Source organism: Tiliqua scincoides, chromosome 4 (genome assembly GCF_035046505.1).
Source record: "Tiliqua scincoides isolate rTilSci1 chromosome 4, rTilSci1.hap2, whole genome shotgun sequence".
NCBI classification, from domain to species: Eukaryota; Metazoa; Chordata; class Lepidosauria; order Squamata; family Scincidae; genus Tiliqua; species Tiliqua scincoides.
Window position 1 is genome coordinate 187,110,394 of NC_089824.1, and position 18,259 is coordinate 187,128,652.

Genomic DNA, 18,259 nt, shown 5'->3' on the forward strand with positions numbered 1-18,259 from the left:
CTTGAAGGGCAGCCAAGACGCTTCTTCACTCATACCAAAGAGCAGGAGGAATAACTCAGGTCAGCTTGTCAGCTGCATCAAGGTCTCACCATTCACGGAGCTGCCGGTGGCCTTGAACGGGCAACCTTCAGACGGCTAACGGAGGCTCTGCCCTCTAGACCAGACCTTCTGCCCACTATATACCTGCCACAGCTCCAGACCACCCATGAGGCCAACTGAAACCGCTGCCTCAGGCAGCGGGTAGGTGAGGGGTGCCCTTCTCTGCTTGCTTTCACTGCTGCCTCCCCTCCCACGCCCTAAATTGGAAACGGGAGGAACAGACATAGAGGAAGAGAAAATGTGGAGGGTCAGAGAGTACTGAGCTACAACACTGGAAAGCAGGAGGAGCAGTGGTGGCACATGATCAAGTAAGGGGGGCATTATTTGCCTTGTCACCTCAGGAGGTCTTGGGCCAGCCCTGACCCATTAGCTCTCTCAAAGAATTTGTGAGAAACGTCTCACCTTTGCACAAACCATGCTGATTCTCCCTCAGCAAGGCTCATTCTTCTGCATGTTTAATAATTTTAGCTTTAATTATGCTTTCCACCAGCTAACCCAGAACAGATGGTAAACTGACCAGCCTGTTTCCTGGAGCCTGTTTTAAAGATCAGTGCTACATTGGCTACCTTCCAGTCCTCTGGTATGATTTAAAGGACAAGTCAGAAGACCAGCCAACTTCACATTTGAGTTCCTTAAGTACTCTTGGGTGGATGCCATCTGGACCCAGCGGTTTGTTAATTTTTAATTGGTCAATATGCTCTAGAGGTCACGGCTGAGAGCACATACCCTGAGCAGAAGAGTAAGAACTACGAGAGATGAAAATTGGCCAGACATTGTGTTTTCATTACTCAGGAACATGGGGAAGCCAGGAAGTGTGTAGATTTGGAAGACAGAGCTTATGAATCAAACTGGAAACAGAGTCAGAGTGATATCCGGGTGAATCTGGGTGTATACATGTGTAATAGTGAAAAGCACTCTAACAACCTTCCAGTTTGCTCTCCAGTGACTATCATAGGGCATAAGGACTTTCACATATAAAGAGTGCATGTGATGGGAGAGAGGTCTCTGTTCTTTTTATGAAAAGCAGCATGTGTGAGAGAGGGAAGCTTCTCTCCATGCTCCCCTGCTTAAAGCAATTTGGTCCTGGCCTGGCTCACTTCCATTTTCAGAGTTGTGCTAGGAGAAAACTGCACAGGCATTTGTTTATACTCTTCTATTTGTTTAACTCTTCTTTAACACCTAAGAGGGTGGCCATCATTATGTAACTCCACAAGTTAAGTATGTATTGTATGAAGTAATTCCTTCCACTTGTGCTGAATCCTCTACCAATCAGCTTCAGTGAATGACACTAAAGTGAGAAATTTGCAAGGGCTTCTATATGTTAGAGCAGACAAAAGATAATATTTCTTTACCCTAGTGTGTAATTAGCCTGTGGAACTCCTTGCCACAGGATGTGGTGATGGCGTCTGGCCTAGGTGCCTTTAAAAGGGGATTGGGCAGATTTTTGGAAGAAAAGTCTAGTTATAAGCCATGATGGGTATGTGCAACCTCTTGGTTTTAGAAGTAGACTATTTCAGAATGCCAGATGCAAGGGAGGGCACCAGGATGAGGTCTCTTGTTATCTGGTGTGCTCCCTGGGGCATTTGGTGGGCCACTGTGAGATATAGGAAGCTGGACTAGATGGGCCTTTGACCTGATCCAGCATGACTCTTCTTATGTTCTTATATGTTTATAATTCAAGTGTAGTAGTAACATTTTCTGCCCATCTTAACAGAGACAGTACTTAGACTAATGAGTCTGTAATTTCCTAAACTGCTCAACTTTCCTAAACTACCCCCCCCCCCAAAAAAGAACCCTTTTTAAAGTGGGTGAGTTTCTAATTTTTTTTTATAACAACTGATAGAAAAGTGTCTCTCTCTGAATAAATGTATTGGATTGTTTCTGAAAATAAGTTCTGGGAAAATTAGTCAGTTTGGTCCAGTACCTGTTTAATACCATCAAAAGATGAAGGATCTGCAGGGTATTTTTTTCAGTCTGAAACGAAAAAGAACTACCCTTTTCAAGAATATAAACACCAAGAGTTTTCCAGTGCCTGCCATCTGGACCTGGTGATTTGCTCATTTTTAATCAGTCAGTTAGTCAGAGAACTTCATCCCTTGGCACCTCTGCTGGACTAAGTTCCTCATATGATGTCCTGAAAACATGTGGGTTAGGCAAGAATACCTCTCCAATATCTTCCACAAGGAAAACAGGTGTGAAGAGTTCATTGACTTCCTCAGTTCTCTCTCCATCCTCCCGAGTAAGTCTGTCACACCTCTGTCATCTAATAATCCAACTGCTTCCCTGGCTGGTATCACATATCTGACAGATTTAAAGGCATTGTAGTTTCACTGTTTTTAGCAATATAATCTTCAACACTTGTTTCACTTTTGCCATCTTGTCCATTTACATTTATTTTTGCAGTTTTTACTCCCTTTTTATTTCTCTCATTGCCTTGCCTGATGCATTCTGCAAAATGATGTCAGCCACTCCATGATCCACTCATAGAGTCTGAGTTCTACACACCAGCAGTGTCTGTGTATGTACATTTACAACACACCAATGTCTGTGCCACAATATATGCAGCCTTATGTAATACCTTAGTGGGCAGCACTATGAGAGGACTTGTGTGCGATAAATGGTATGAATGGACAAATAGGATTTCCCCCCATTTTGCAACCTCCCATCAACTGGCCAAAAAGCAACTGACATTCCGGATAGATCAGTAACAGTCTGGCAGGCTGGCAATTCCACCTGAGGCACATCAGTTAAAATACATATCTGGAGCAAGGGGATCCATTTTTTGGATAAAGTGCAGGGTCAATTATCTGATTTGCTCGAGCTCCAGAGATGAGTTCAGGACAGCAGCATTTATTATTGGAATTATTATCATTGGGATACAGACAGACAGTGAAAAGTGTCTATAGTGCATGTAGAAGGAAAGTAACCGGAGATTTGATCAGTTCAGGTAGAGGGTATGCAAATAAGCTTGGTTACTGCCAGCTCACTATGGAAGTTCATTATCCTAAATCAGTGGTTCCCAATCTTTAGTACATATTTGTGGGCTGGGGTGTGTGTGTCTGTGTGATAGCGGCAATCACAGCGGGGATCTGTGGGGTGCCAATCACTGCTGTAGCCATACCCCTTAAGTGGGAATGCAGCGATTCCAGTTTCCCTGGGGGTCGCAACCCCCAGTTTGGGAACCACTGTGCTAAATGATATTTCAGCTGATTATTATTAAGCCTTCACATCTCCTTCTATATATAAACTTTACACACTAAATGAGTGGGTATTTTTGGACACAAGTGCCAAACAATCAAGATTTGGAAGAAAAGTGAGGAGCTCTCCCCCGTAAACGGGGAATTTCTTCTTTCACATCACTGAAGAGCAGACATAGAGCAGGTAATTTGGAGCAACAGAAGCTGGGACTTGAAGAAACAGCTATGTGTTGTCATGGCTCTCTCTCCTTCCAAAGTGCTTTGCTGTGCTCTCAGATTCAGGGAAGGTAAGCAGAACAGACAAGAAAGATCACACTTTCTTGGTTTGAGAAATGGGTCAGGTAACTTTCTACTTTTCCTTTTGCTGAAACTTAGGCGTACATGCTATGTCAGGGGCAAGCACAAAACAACTTGTAGAAAACAATCACCTTAATAATTTGTTTGATTTGCATCATTAGCCAGAATTTTGGATAATGTGCGAAAAAGCGCTGTCCAGTTTTGAAATATTGGGATACACCATCTCTGCACAGAACTCTTTAAAGCATCCATGAAGCATCACTTCAGGCAGTTATGAAGACAATGGAAGCACTTTTTCCCAGAACCAAGGCCACACTGCACTGCAGCAGAAGCCTCCTTCCCCAACACTTCCAGCATCCTAATGCCATTTCTTTTTCTGTTACAGAACAGAAAAGGGCACACTGCAGCTTCTGCTGGAACTGCTCAAGGACAGAAATCTAAGGTTTCCAGCCATGCCTATAAGAATCAAGGAAGCATTCCATTCTGGAAGTGCAGTGTAACTTCCATTCCAGCCCACGCTGTACACTAATTTTCCTAATTTGCGATAATTGGACCCATCAGCTTCTCTCCTTTTGTGTGCCATTCCCTTCAGGGGCTGTACTGAACTATGATTCTTTAGCCCAGGAGTCAAACATAAGGCCCATGGCCTGGATGCAGTCCCCAGAAGCTCTTCATTTGGCTTTTCAAGCACCAGCTCTCAGATGCTGAGCTGTGCTGAGGTGCCACTGCAAAAGGGCTACCAGTGTGATACTTGGGCTCTTTCATATCTTGAAAATACAGTGTGATCAAGAATTGCATATTTTCTCTTCTGTCATCTGCAGCTTATGAGTTCCTAGGTGAGAAAAACATGCTTATTTCTGGTCATGACCTGCTTAATGACATTACTTCCTGCTTTATGACATCACCTTGGTCCTCAGCAGGCATCAAGAAAGCTGTTTGGCCCACTGTATAAAATGAGTTTGACACCCCTGCTTTAGCCCATTCTCTATAACTGCCCCACCAAAATTGATGGGACTGCATCAGTCTGCTAATTCTGTAATTGTGATTCTAAGCTTGATTCTGAGTGACTCATCTTCAAGAATGTCACCACCAGAGTGGATCACTAATACAGGAGGGAGGGCTATTTTTCATTTACATTTCTCTACTCATTTCAATATGTATATTATATACCGTATTTTTCGCTCCATAAGACACACCTGACCATAAGACGCACCTATTTTTTAGAGGAGGAAAACAGGAAAAAAAATATTCTGAACCAAATAGTGTAATAAAATATTTAATAAACTATAACAGAATAACATTTGAACCATCCCCCCTTCTTAGGGTGAATGGGATCATAAACTGGCATGAAGATCCCTCCCTTTATTAGGGTGAATGGGATCATAAACTGGCATGAAGATCCCTCCCTTTATTAGGGTGAATGGGATCATAAACTGGCATGAAGATCCCTCCCTTTATTAGGCTGAATGGGATCATAAACTGGCATGAAGATCCCTCCCTTTATTAGGCTGAATGGGATCATAAACTGGCATGAAGATCCCCCCTTCATTAAGGTCCCCAACGTGCACTCTTTTTTGCAGTATTCGCTCCATAAGACGCACACACTTCCCCCCCCCCACTTTTTTGGGGGGAAAAAGTGTGTCTTATGGAGCGAAAAATACGGTAATCATATAATATCATATAGTATCATGAGTATCATATGAGTATCATATAAGCCAGGAATGCTTCAGAGCAAAGCAACAGCAGCTCAGGTTCCAACTGACAACAGTGCAGCCAGACTCCCCTCATGGGGCCCAGGTTTTGTGTGACACCAAATGAACAGCTTGCCAGCTTCTCAAAAAGCCTAATGAGTTTATAAAGTGAAGTGGATACATTTTCAAGGCCATTTCATGGCAGCTGTTAACGTGATGCTCATTAAAGGTCAAGAAGAATTTTCCCTCAAAGATTTGGGGAAATCTCCTTTTTCTCTGAAGCATCAGAAGTGGCCACATTTAGATAGGAGAGACTAGAGAGGCTGGGCTGTTGGGGGAAAATTAATTGGAAAAAGGAAGGTAGTCTAAATAAATGACAATTTCTTTCAAAAACTGGTTTTTGCTTTCATATTAGGGCGACAAAAAATCAGAACATTTGGAACTGGGCAGGTATCTCTTCCACCTCTGGGCAGGCATGTCTGGGTTGAGGGAGGCAGAACGAGGGTTGGGACAGATCCAGGAGGGGTGGGATCATCAGATGGGACCGGATCTATCCTTCCCGGCTCAAAAGCCCAACATGGGGCTTCTCGAGTATGCACCAATTAAATAGCTGGTGCAGCTCTAAAAAGCCCCATTGAGCAGACTGGGGCTGTACTCAGGATAAGGAAATGAATGTCCCTGTACTCTAAGGAGACCTCCAGCCTGCTCAAATTCAGCATAGGATGCAGTGGTTGCTGTTTAGTGCCAGTAACGCTGGATAGAATTGGGCTCCTAACCAGCAGGCAAGGAAACGGGTAAGTGGGCCACGGGTCCTATACTTTTCCTGCTCAGTGATGGTCAATCACTATATACTACTACTGTATTCTGTCCCTGATTTCTTTCTAGGTCAGTTGGAAGAGGGCTAGGAAATGGAATGCTAGCAGTGTGCACTTAACTATAGTTTTGAAAGATGGGGGGAGCAAGGGAGAGCAGAAGAAGAAAAACCTGGTGGTTGGAAGACTGAGGGGGGCATGCTGAAGACTGGGAGGGCTTGGTTAGAGTAACCCCTCCCAAATAAGGTCTCCAGGATTCACCAAGGACCCCCAGCCCTGGCTACTATTCTGACCTGAGCCTCAAAACAAAATGGAGGTGACAGCACTGCCATACCCCACCGGAGGTTGAGTTGTGACCCACTTCTAGGTCCTCACCCACAATCTTCAATATAGAACGTTAAAGTTGACACTGAATGTAAATTGCCACTGGACCCTTTGGCTTTGCCATTATGCAAACATTAATCATGTCACTAACACAAACATTTTAAAGTTATATGAAATGAATGGATTCCTGCATGCATATTGGAAGCAAACTGCCAGAAATGATGCCAACTTTCATCAACAGAAGACTAGAAAAGAACATGTGGGAGAGGTACAGGATCTTATGAGTGATGCTGTTTTCTGACAGCATAATTGTAGCCTGGGGTGGGGGGAATTCAGCTGGGACCATGGCTCTGGGGAGAGTTTTAAAGCCTGATTAAAATGTTCCTCAAAAGTAACATGGGGGGTGGGTGGGTGGGGAGGTCAACAGAAAAACAGCAGAAAGAGAAAGGGTTAAATCCTTCCTCCCCCAGCATCATGCTCCTAGGCAAAATCAGGCCCTCTTGCAGTTATATTTGCTAATTTAAAAATATGTGGAAGAACCAGTCATGGATTTTCTCCCACATCTATTTATGCCCCCCAATTGCCATTTTCAATGTAGCATTTGCATTCTCTGCTTGGAGGATGCCACTTCTTGTGATATTGGATGATGCACACTTGTCATTTTTCTGAGAATACAATGATACTAATATTTGAACGGGTACAATGTGAGCTGATGCAACACTCTGGCTAGATGCATAATACTGAACTTTTTTTAAAAAATGTAAGCAAAAGCAGGACTTAATCTCCCTAAGAGCCGCTTGTGCCACAGGCTTTTGCCTCATGAACACAAACCAAATTAAGAAGAGAAAGGGCCGATTCACACAAACATGCACATTACTTGATATCTCATTATGTCATGACTTATCTCTTATTCACCCACAGCTGAATGCCTGAATTGCTTCCACTGAAAAGCACTGTGTTTGTGGTGACATGACGGTGATGGCTCTTTCACACATAGCCCTCATCACCAGCTGATGCTGGAGTCATTAAAGGATAAGCATCAACAGTGAATTCACCCTCAGCCTCCATCAATTATAGGCGCCTTTTGACCAGTTAATCAAGGATAAGTGTTTGAAAACACCATCAAGCAGCCTGAATGAGGGACAAACTAGAAATGACAGTTAAGAGTCAGTCCCACATGTGTGACCTTGCTGCTGCAGTTGTGTGCTGAGGGTGGGGGGCAATCTAAAGTGCGGTGTGGACAGGTGGGAGGCAAGAGTTGAACCAGAAGAGACTGTGAAGAGCTCCAGAAGGATCTCTCCAAACTGGGAGACTGGGCAGCAAAATGGCAGATGCGTTTCAATGTAAGTAAGTGTAAAAGTCATGCACATTGGGGCAAAGAATCAAAACGTTACATATAGGCTAATGGGTTCTGAGCTGTCTGAGACAGATCAGGAGAGAGATCTTGGGGTGGTGGTGGACAGCTCAATGAAAGTGTCGACCCAGTGTGCGGCGGCAGTGAAGAGGGCTAATTCCATGCTTGGGATCATTAGGAAAGGCATTGAGAACAAAACAGCTAATATTGTAATACCGTCGTACAAATTGATGGTAAGGCCGCACCTGGCATATTGTGTCCAGTTCTGGTTGCCACATCTCAAAAAGGATATAGTAGAGTTGGAAAAGGTGCAAAAGAGAGCAACCAGAATGATTACTGGGCTGGGGCACTTTCCCTATGAGGAAAGGCTACAGCATTTGAGCCTCTTCAGTCTAGAAAAGAGGCACCGGAGGGGCGACATGATTGAGACATACAAAATCATGCAGGGGATGGACAGAGTAGATAGAGAGACACTCTTTTCCCTCTCACGTAACACCAGAACCAGGGGACATCCACGAAAGATGCAGGGGAAGGCACTGGGACGCAGATTGTGCCTGTTGTCTTATGTGCTCCCTGGGACATTTAGTGGGCCGCTGTGAGATACAGGAAGCTGGACTGATCCAGCAGGGTTCTTCTTATGTTCATGCTTTGCCCAACACCAAACTATTTTCTGAAATGTTTTTTTTTTCTGGTACAGTATTGGGGGAGGGGTGTTTGCATACAAACGTATAAGGCAGTCATGTACTGCACAGAGTCAAGTCATTGGTCCATCTAGCCCAGGGGTATCAAACATGTTTCATACTGAGGGCCAAATAGCATTCATAATGCCTGCTGAGGGCCAGAAGTGATGTCATTAGGCAGGAATTGATGCCAATAAACAGGTCATAACCAAAAATGGAACTGAACCCCTGGAGAGGAGCTGTGGGTCATAGCTCAGTGGTGGACCTCCTGCCTTGCAAGAAGTGGGTTTCAGGTTCAGTCTTCATTTAAAAGGATCTCTCCAAGCTCCACTACACTGAGAACAACTGCCAATCAAACAAGATAAAATTAGGCTAGATCAGGGCTGTCAAACATAAGGCCTGGGGGCTGGATGTAGCCTGCGGAAGCTTTTTACCTGGCCCTCGGGCTCTCATCTGCTGAGCAGTGCTGTGGTGCTACTGCTGAAAGGGCAGCCCACATGAAAATTGGGCTCTCCCATATCTTGAAATATGATCATGATTTGCATATTTTCTCTTCTGTCATTCACAGCTAATGTTCCTAAGTGAGAAAAAGTGCTTATTTCTTGCCAACTTACACTGAGCTTTTTACATTACTCCCAACCCCCTTTGTAAGTCTTGCCACTATCGCATCTAGTTGCTCCCATACGCAAAATCCCCACTGTGCCCTGTTCTCAAATCCCCTCATCTCCTGAACTTGTCATTTCCCTCTTTCACACAAAAAGAGGTCTACATATTTATGAGTCAATATTTATGGCTGACTGGTAAACAATGAGTGCGCCTGTGGGCAACGTCTCATTTCTGCTCTTTGACGTTTCTGATTAATGCCAGCACTGGAGCCAGCCAGCAAATGGTCCCTCTACAGACCAAATGTAATAGATTCTTTTCCCCCATGTAATAATTTAACATTTGAGAGCAGAGGGGGTAGTGGAAAAATGAGGAGGGGATGGGGGAGGAGAAGGATATTGAGAGATCTCTGCAAAAGCCAATCTAGGCTGTTGCATAGCTAATGAGTCAGTCAATCTCTCGTTTCTGTTTTTGATCCATTGTAACACAGCAAATTTCAAGCCTCCATCAATCAGGAAGGGGAGCTATTTAACAATAACACTTCAGTCTCAATGACAGCTTCTTAGGGCCATACAGGAAAAGGAGGGGGAGGGAGGTGAGCACCTGTCCATCAGGCCCAATCTGTTTATGGAAAAAAACAGCACCACCTACTAACCGACTCTCTGCAGCAATGATTGGACTCCAGTTTTGGAAGCAGTGCCAACAGGCAAACCACCATTTTGACGGCCAAACATTCATAACTGTAAACAGCAAAATACAGAGGGTGGAGGCAGCCAAGGGTCAGGATGGCTTTGCTGAGTGGTACAAAATAGGATGTTGCAAGACAAGGTACCATAGGGTGCTTGAACTACTGATTTAATGGTGCACATGGCATTTTCAGGTAGAAGATATAGAATTAAAATATAAATCATTTTGGAAAAGGGAAAGACCCGATTCTGTAGCTGTTTTTGCTTTCTCTATAGAAAGGCTTAAAAAGCCAGAGCTCCATTTCCTTCTCCTCCCCATATCTCTCCTGCAAAAGAGGGCACAGTACAAAACAGGAAACAGGCAGCATGAAGAGACTTGGATTCAGTTCTGAGACAGCTGACTCCAGAGGAGTTACATGGAAATGTTTTCATCTGCAAACCCAAAGACCTGTTTATATGAAGCACATAATCCCAGCAAATTCCCTTTGGTCCTACTTTACATATGGAAAAAGGCAAAGACCTGTTTCGCCAGCCCAAGGTAAATGACCCTTTCATGGCATGGATTAGTCCTCTCCCCTGCAGGAAGCCAGAGTGGGAAGCCACTTGGACATGTGCTGCAACGCTTGTGGTCGCTGTCAAAAGTGTCAAATAGAATCAAAACAATGTAACAGAGGATTTTCACACTTCGTTGCACAATCCAGTTGAATTTTGCACACCTCATTAATGAACACAACCACCATGAAGCTGGCATAGCTCTACTCACAGTGGTTTTTAAATGGAAAAAAAATGACCCTACAACAAATCATGCTTATGGCAGGAACCACAACCATGCCCTTCCAATTCCTGCGGTAACAAGGGGTCATTCTTGCCACTATTCCGCTCCACTACCTAGCAAGCCACAGCTCAAAAGGGGGTGCTTACCAGGTGGCAATGGGGGATCCTTTGCAATGGTGGACCCCATACCAGCTGGGAAAATAATCAGAAACTGCGTAGAAGATGGGCAAGAGTCCTCCTTTGCTGCACCCACTGCAGGTGGGGGGGCACTGTGATGGCAGTAACTACCATATGCATGCGCTTTTCTAAGCATGGGGAAAGCGTGCTAAGGGGGGCCTGCAGCGCTTTTGCCCCAGAGCTCCCCAAACGCTGGAGCCATCACTGCCCTAGGACTTCTATATTTGTCCTTTAAGAACTTGCAGAAGGACAATAAGGCAAAAAGAAAGCCAGAGTGGTGCAGTGATTTGGGAGGCAGACTTAGACCTGGAAGATCCAGGTTCAAATATGCTCAACTCCCTTTCAGAGCCTTTGAAACAGACAGTTGCCAGCTTTAACAACTTTTTCCCATTCCAATCTCTATTAGATTTTTTTAAGGCGGTGTTGATTCATCTGCAGATATAATACTTAACATTTACAAAAGTATGTTTAAATATGTATCATACTTATATATACAATCAACATGTTAAATACAGTTTTCAAAATGTATGATTTTGAAATGTATGATACACATATGATTGTAATCCTCACAACATATATTGGAATCCTCACAACAATCCAATAATATTGGGATTCTTATCTTCCCCATGTTGCGGAGGGTGGACCAAGGCTGCAAGACTTCCCTATTTGTAGCTTTTGAACTTAGCCAGTACGCCACCTTGACTCTTATCGTGCTTACTGCCTTGGTTCAGAACTCAATTACCTATGTATTTTCAAGTCCGGGTGTGAACTTCTCAAAGGCATCTGGTTGACCACTGTGAGTAACAAAATACTGGATACTAAGAACCCTTCTGATGTGGTCTAGCAAAATTTCTCTTAAGTTTTTAGGACTCCGACCACACACTATGCTTAATTTCAAGAAAAAGAGCTTCTGATGCACAAGCCAGATCAGAAGCACCAGTCTCCTGCCCAGAAGCCCTTCTTTCCAATCTGCAATATACGGACACTGTGTGTGGGTTCAAATAAAAGCAGTCAAATTCAGGCTCTTCATCAACAAACAGGAACTGCCACAGTAGCTGGATACCCCAGCTATTCTCTGAACCCACTTACTCTGCCTAGAAACTTCAGCAAGCTCACATTCCTGTTAGTGATCTCCAAATATCGGTGCTCCAAATGACAAAAATGTAGGGCACTCAGGAGGAAAGTGCAGAGTCAGAGACTTGTAAGGAAAAGACAAGGACGGCAAGCATGACAAATGAATTAATAACGCCTGCCATTGGGGTTAAGGAGAAATGAGGAGAGCTTTCTGATTTGCATTGAAGAAAGAAAGGCAAAGCATAGCCATTAACAGCTTGGGAGGGAAATGAAATGGGTCATTTGAAAATTGCACAGATGTTGAACTCTACTTTTCCCCCTCTCAATTTGCTTTAGAGACGAAATAAATAAGTTTGGACAAGGAAGAAGAGATAAGAAAACACAGTACATACGGCTATGTAGCTGAAATGGGATATCGTTGGTTTTCAATAAAGGCAAGCTTTGTGAGATATATGACACGTAATCAGCAGTTTTACTGCTGATTTCATTTAAAAACCAAGGGTTTAGATCTGCTGGCTGTAGCAGAACACTTAACAGAAGAATTGCAAAAAGCCTGAAATGGATGTATAAAATCACACACACGAGACAGACAGACAGACAGACAGACAGACAGACAGACAGACAGACAGACAGACAGACAGACAGACAGACGCTACAATCCTAGGAACACTTTCCCAGAATGTGCCAAAAATATAGAAATGCATAGGATGGATCCTAATCATGCAAGACACGTTCTTGCCCTTCCTTCACCCCTGAAAAGTTTCTCCTGAGTATTGATGGACTAAAGAGATGGGATGTGAAGGGTCTGCGGGGGCGGGGGGAAGCACCCCAAAAATAAGGCAGAAGCAGTTTATGCAAGCTTCATTTCACTCATGCTAGTGGCCTCTGCCTGTTTGCCTGTTATTGTTTTCATTATTTTAAATTCTGTAATCTACCTTTGAAATATTTATATTGAAGGGCAGGGTATCAATTCAGAAAAAATGAATGGACCAATGAGAATTCACACTTCAGTTTATGGCATGACAACTTCCTGGGTTGGTTTGCTAAACGTCAAGAGTGAAAAGCGAGTGAGGTAGGCATCTCTCAAATGCCGATGTATTACTTTACTGTATGATCAAAGTCAAATCCCATGATCCTGAATTTGCTATCACCCTTATTTGTGAGAGGCAAGAACAATTGGGGGTTGTTCTCTCAGGACAGAGATATTGAACCATTTTTTTATTTATTTTACTATGTAAACTGTGTTGTGAAGTACTTCTGTTGAAAAGCGGTATATAAATATTCTTAACAACAGTAGTGGAAATGGAAAAGGTGCAAAAGAGAATGACTAAGATGATTACGGGGCTGGGGCACCTTCCTTATGAGGAAAGGCTATGGCGTTTGGGCCTCTTCAGCCTAGAAAAGAGGCGCCTGAGGGGGGACATGATTGAGACATTCAAAATTATGCATGGGAAGGATAAAGTGGATAGAGAGATGCTCTTTACACTCTCACATAACACCAGAACAAGGGGACATCCACTAAAATTGAGTGTTGGGAGAGTTAGAACAGACAAAAGAAAATATTTCTTTACTCAGCGTGTGGTTGGTCTGTGGAACTCCTTGCCACAGGATGTGGTGATGGCATCTGGCCTGGACGCCTTTAAAAGGGGAATGGACAAGTTTCTGGAGGAAAAATCCAGTTTGTGTTACAAGCCATGATGTGTATGAGCAATCTCCTGATTTTAGAAATGGGCTATGTCAGAATGCCAGATGCAAGGGAGGGCACCAGGATGAGGTCTCTTCTGGTGTGCTCCCTGGGGCATTTGGTGGGCTGCTGTGATATACAGGAGGCTGGACTAGATGGGCCTATGGCCTGATCCAGCGGGGCTATCCTTATGTTCTTATGATATGGATATCAAACCCACCCTCATTTCATTCTAGCCATCTGGATGGATCCATAAGGATTCTTGGATAATCAAATATGGAGGCTTTGGGTGAAAAATGATCTTTTGCAAGTACCAAGCAGAAAAGCAAGCAGAAAAGCAAGCAAAACAGCTCTCTTAGGGCCCAATCCTATCCAATTTTCCAGTGCCAGTACTGCTGTGTCTATGGGGTATGCACTGCCACCTATGTTAGGGATGCAGTCACAGAGGCCTCCTTGAGGTATGGGAACATTTGCTCCCTTATCCCGGGGCTGCATTGCGGTTGCACCGGTGCTGGAAAGTTGGATAGGATTGGGCTGTTAGTTAACTGCAGACTAAGCTGGTAGCAGAACAAAACACATACCACGGCGCAAGTACAAACAAATCATAAGGTGAAAATCAAAGAAGCAAGGCACATGTAGCCTTTGCAAACCAACACGTTATGCTCTACATACTCCTCCCCTTGGTTGCCAAACTATTGAAGGAGTAGCGGGGAAGATATTCTTTTGTGGACTTCCTGTTGAGTGTCTTGCTACAGTGTCTTGCAAGATCACGCTTGAAAATGTAATTCATGTTGACACGGAAATCTGTATGTCTGGACAAAGCGAAACATTTAATTGGCAGGCACACTACAAACAACAAGATTGTCAATTAGGCACAATGCGAATGCTGGGCATAGGAACAGACAATTAGAAGGCAACTCTTTTTCTGCTATGAAGAAAAACTCTTTTTCTGCCTGCCTTTTATTTTTATAAATAGCATTTTCCTTGCACATGCTTTCTTTTACAGTCTCATTCTCCACACACAGCTCTCATCTCTTCCGCTTCCTCTGAACTGTACCCATTAGTCACACACTGAGCAAGTCCCAGATTAGGCTAATGGAAAGTGGTCATGCCACACAAAACACCCAGTGCAATTCACTGTAAAGGTATTCTCAGCATGTCCCATTACAATGAATGGTTCTTGCACAAACGTGCCCTTGCTGAAAACACATTCAATGGGGCTTGCACAGGGGAGATTCTTGATATATTGTACCCATTCTACACAAACCCAAATGGCCACAGTGTGCAAGGAAGATGGTAAATTCTTATCTGGAACTCGAATTCAGAACAACATGTGTATAATTGAATTTTAGGCTCCTCTTCTTGTGAGCTGGGAAGACATGAAAGAAATGGAGTACAGATGACAAAGTAGAAGCAGCACAGTGGCTATAACTCTATTCCTCAGTTTACATGCATATCTCAATGGAGAAACCTGCAAGACACACAGTGCTTTGCAAAACCCACCTCGATGTACCGTATATCTGTACAGCAAATGTGGAGGTAGTGAAAGGTTGGTCTGACAAGCACTTCAAAAATGGGAGGCGTGCACCTAATGAGGAACATGACAAGCTCCCATGCGGGACTGATTCCAGGTCTGAAGGTGCCAGACCCCTTTTTGCACAAAGGCTCTCCGATATGGATGGCACTAGCTGGTTTATTGAGCAAACAGTAGTGACAGTTTGTCACAGTGTTTATTGAGCAAACAGCTTTTTTCAGTACCATGGTTGGTTCTGGCAGACTTTCATGGCAATGATGGATGACAGCTTTCTGTGCCCGGAGGCCAACACACCCATTTCAATATGCCTACAACACCCTTCAATAGCGAGATGCTATGTTGGGTGAGCTGGGTGCATCATGGGGGAATTAAAATGCAGCGCCTATCATGCTGGCACTGACAGAAATGACAGCAGGATGGAGAGGGGGGGAAAAAGTAAAGGACACAGTGACAGTGCAAAAATCAGTTCCTTTAGACCCATCTGGAGATTCCCCTTTATTTGCCCAACGATGCTATTTGCTGATGCTGACCCATACAAATACATCCTGCCCTATTTAAAAAATGGTGCTAACTGAGTAGAGCTTTCCTAAAAGGAATCTAAAAAGTATAGGCTGTGTAGATTTTTTTTTAACTGAATTGATTATGCTGCCTTGCCTTCATCTCTTTCAGAGGCCAACAAAATTACGTTCTGTTAACAAAGGAATTTGTGGCTTTGCTTTGGTGTAATCAGCACTGTAAGAAATACAGTATATTGTACAATCATTTGGAAAGCATGGAAAGAAGTTGAAGCAACTTTAGACCCTTTCCAGACTATCAGCTTATCAAGTAACCAACATACCATTGTTTCTCATTTGTTGCATGGGATCAATATGTCTTTGTGCAAGAAAAAAACTAGTTTTGCAAGGATGTTTCCCCAGTACTTAGAGAGATCTCGTACATCATCTCTAGCTGCATCCTTAATATGGCTGATTCTAGAACTTGTAATGGTCAATGACAGTCTTTGCTCACTGAAGCAGAAGTTGGGTGGAACTCCTGAGAGGTATTTGGTGAAACTGACAACACTGTATTCAGAAATAGATTTATTCGCCCTTTAAGACATGTCTCCTCTCAGGTTTACATAGTTAGCTGGTGGACATTCTGTGCCAAGTTTCCAATCAATATCCAACAGTGTGTGAGAAAATAAAATAAATCATGAGAAGAAAAGCAAAAGGAGAGTTTCCTGATCACTCTGAATTTCAGACTTGGCATCCTCTCTGCTCTGAACAAACTACGCCACTAGAAAATTGGCCCATGGAGAACCCAAAGGTAGCTGACCTGGAGAATTCCTGTAATCAAGACTGTACCCAGATAACAGAACTAATGTGAGAGGATTTTTGACTGGGGCATGATAAGCTCACATAAAAAGCTGTGCCAAGCGTGACCAATGGTTCATCCATTTCCTGCTGCATCTGCAAATCCTAATTTCCTATAAAAGCTACACTGACTCTTATGCATACTGGAATTTTAAAATAAGATTGTCTTCTACTTCCTAAATATCATTTTAAGAAGATGGGTCATTTTAAGAAGATTAGGGTCCCTTTCAGATATACCTGTACTGTATAGGGCAGTGATATGGTTGTCACCTTCTCTGCAACAGCATCCATGTTGCTCCAAGGAATAAATTTCCATCCATGTGGTTGAACGTCCTTGTGCATTTAAATAAACATGCAAGTTATGAACCAGATGATCAACAACTACCATGAACAGATTCAGGGCCCAGTTCTATTCAACTTTCCAGCACCAATGCAGCCACAGTGCAACGCCAAGGTAAGGAAGGAAAAGTTCCCTTACCTTGAGGAGGCCTCCATGTCTGCCCCATCACCAGAGCAGGCAGCACACACCCCACATATAGGGATCAGAAATAAGCTAGCTACCCACTTTTATTTTATTCCCACTTAAAGACAAGGAATTCTGTGCTTAACAACTGGGGACTCTGTTTTTTCATCCTTAACCAATATTCCATCTGTTTGACGTCTGCTGCATTTCTGTAAAACTTCTCAGCTTCACATTCATCTACCCTGACTGAATTTATCACATTTTTATGTCCTAAAGCTATGTAGTATTCACCAATATGTGTTCCCAAATCAACTGCCTCGTTTCCTCAAATACCAAGTCAGGCATTTGAGATGTATTTAGAAAGGGGTTCTGACTGGGAACGACCAAGACATGATGCTATTATGGCTGGTTTCAAACCTGTTCCCGGAAAAGATCCCATTAGATACTGATCTTGTTGGTGGATTCAACTGCAAGACTAAAGAATGACTCATCGATAATTACCTTTTCAGCCGCCTCCAGCAAAGGAGACATCTGCAGTTAAGATGTGTTTGATAGAGCCATTGGGGATCCTCCACTACTATTATTAGTGCTGGAATATCCTGAATTTCCCAAAAGAGATAGCTAGACAGACAACAAGGAAATGGGGAAAAGGGTCATAAATTATCAGTTGGCCATAAATTGCCCTGAAACCAAAGGCACTTGACATGAGTACTTCCTCTTGCCAGTACATAAACTCTGAATTCCATCAAACAAGAACTTCAGTGAAGCATAAGATATTCCACCTTGTTTAACTTCTGACCTGCTATAATCCTACAGTGGAAAACAAGCTCTCAACTTTTGGCTACTTCACAGTTCATGGTTTTCAGTCAAGAGAGTGCTTCCACAAGTCACTCCTGTCATAAAAATAGCAGCACAAGAAGGATTTCTAAGAAGACATGCTGATTCACAACTTAACCTTCCTTGAGAAGGTCAAATACACATGCACAGTGTATGTGACCGTTTTAGACATGGAAGTGATCTATTCAGTGCTTAACCAAAACAATCAAACAAAACATGCCTATAAGCATTCTTGGAAAACCAACGGGTTCCAAGTCAAATGCAACAATGGAGTATTCAGTTGCCACATAATGAATTGGTTGCCTTGCTAAAATGGGAGCCTGTTCACCTCTCTCAAGTACAATCAGGGCTGTATATACCATTACACACAACACTGCCTTATACGTAGTAGGACCATTCAACATCTAATCCAGTACCATCTACTACAAGTTCCCAAAATCTCCGGCAGAGATCTTTCTTAACCTTAGATCATTTTTTTCAGGACCTGGAGTTGCTTGAGATTGAACTGGAATCTTCAGCATGCAAAGTATGTGCTCTACCAACCAAACTATGGTCCCTCTAGTTCTGAAGTAGAAAGCACATTCTGTGAAAAACTAAACCTAAAATTAAATGTTATTTCAA